The sequence below is a fragment of the Phoxinus phoxinus genome, assembly GCF_949152265.1.
Source record: "Phoxinus phoxinus genome assembly, chromosome: 22".
Classification (NCBI taxonomy): Eukaryota; Metazoa; Chordata; class Actinopteri; order Cypriniformes; family Leuciscidae; genus Phoxinus; species Phoxinus phoxinus.
The window spans coordinates 28,064,319-28,066,400 of NC_136897.1; the positions used below are offsets into that span (position 1 = coordinate 28,064,319).

General features: G+C 36.6%; 1 protein-coding gene across 1 annotated transcript in view; it reads left to right on the forward strand.

The window, feature by feature from the left end:
* Positions 1-717: 717 nt before the first annotated feature.
* The window catches only part of LOC306990670 (ciliary microtubule inner protein 6-like), a 66,168-nt gene continuing 64,803 nt past the window's right edge, over positions 718-2,082 (forward strand). Inside the window, exon 1 of the mRNA XM_079597833.1 lies at positions 718-827. The gene's annotated coding sequence lies outside the window, so the exon portion shown is untranslated. The remainder of the gene's footprint in view (positions 828-2,082) is intronic.

Genomic DNA, 2,082 nt, shown 5'->3' on the forward strand with positions numbered 1-2,082 from the left:
TTATAATCTGAACACACATCTGTATACTGTATCAGTGTAGACAGCGTCAGTCATTATAATCTGAACACACATCTGTATACTGTATCAGTGTATCAGTGTCAGTCATTATAATCTGAACACACATCTGTATAATGTATCAGCATCAGATATTATAATGGTTTCTATTTGCTTTTGACACAACGCTCAAATCCAGTGAAAGCTAATGTCAGCCGTTAAGCGACCGAACACCAGTGGGCGGGGCCTATGGTGCAATGATGTGTAACTATTGGCCAATGTCTTGCTCTGGAGGCGGGCATATGCAAATGTGTTTCTCTGTGTGTCTGAGTATATATCAAACCATTTTTGGAGCTTGGTTATGCTTTGTTGATAATGAGGACGTTTTGAGTCAATGCTACAAAGACCTCTTATATGTCAAAAGATCAAGGCAAATTTGAACTCCCCTTCCTGAGAGCGTTCCCTGTTAGCTGGACAGTATTTGAGTTTGTTTGCTTGATTTTTCGAAGTCACTAGCACTGAAACCAGCGCATCAGAGGACTGGTTATGTAAACGAACTGTCCGTAGTTCACTCCAGGGCAGCGGCTCTGTCTTGTCCCTCGTTTCGGAGGGAACGCCGGTGAGACAGATGGTGTGAGCCCATGTGACCGACCCCACTTCCCCTTCACGCCGACTGCTGGGCTTTTTCAGGGTGACTGGGTTGGGTTCTGGCTGACTCTCTGCTGGAGTGAGCCTGCTGGGTTTGTTGAGTCTGAATCCTGTCTGAAACGCCGCTCAGCCGGACCACCTTTTGAGCCCAGCTGGTTCAGAGCGCTAATGATGTCTTAATCTAGGTTAGTGATTATTTCAGACAAGCGTAGTGAGAGTTTAGCGTGTGCTTTTTGTTCCGAGACACATTGGCATGATCCCAAGTAAATGCAGTAATCTGTGTGGTGTGACGGGAGGTTGCACTGCAATTAAAAATCGCTTTTTGCCCAACCGTTTAGCATTAAAAACATTTATTTTGTGTTCGTTTTCACCCGTGTGCACTTCAGTCCAACCGGACGTGCCATTAGGGGAAATAATCTGTTTTTGAGGTTGTTACACAACACTGCACACTCAGAACACAGAGTACAAAGTCGCATACTGACAGACACACACACACACCGTGGCATCCGTCCTCTCTGTGAAGTCTAGCCCCGCTCGCTCACCAATCCCTCGGCACGTCACTTCGATTGCATTATAAAGATGCAGTCAGAGAGCATGATTTTTCTCAATTCTCAAATGAGTTATCATGGAGGAAGTTGGTTCTTTATTAGCCCTATATTATATTTATATTTATAAAATAAGACGTTTAATTAATTAATTACATCAAATGTAAACAATTGAATACAATTAAATGGGTATTTTTAGGATTTTAGTCCATGTTTGTTTGTTTCGACCACTAGTGAAAATGCATTTTCCAATATTATACAATATCAGAGTTAAGCGTTGAATATAGCATTTTAGTATTAGTTAAATTCGTTTTTTTTATTAGTTGTAACAATATAAAGGGATTTTGGATGCAGTGGATTTATGCCACTGATACTTTTGTATTATTAAACATTTTTGATTCAGCTTTTATTTGTATATTTTCAGTTTTAGTAATTGTGTTTTTATGTGTTTTTTTCTGTTTAGCTTACATTTTTTCAGTTTTAGTCATTTTAATACTTCAATTTAAGCTTTTTTATTTATTTATTTATAAAACTAACATATATTTACATTTATTCAGTATTTTTTACAAAAATACTGAACTTTACAAAATACTTATAATAATGTTATTTAAATGCCAAATGTAATAATAATAATAATAAAACAAATATTTCAGTTAGGTGCCAAGGCAACTATTTTAATTTCGTTTAAGTTTTTTATTCTAATATAATCATATCATATATAATAGTTTAATAACCGAAAACCATTTTTTAACCATAAAGATTGTAATAGTTTAAGTTAACGATAACAACACAGATTTTTTTTTTACTGAGAGACTTTCGGGAGACTATTTATTTGCTCATTTACTCTTCAAACTGGAAAACTGAAAACATTTAATACATAATCCCCCATCTTCAT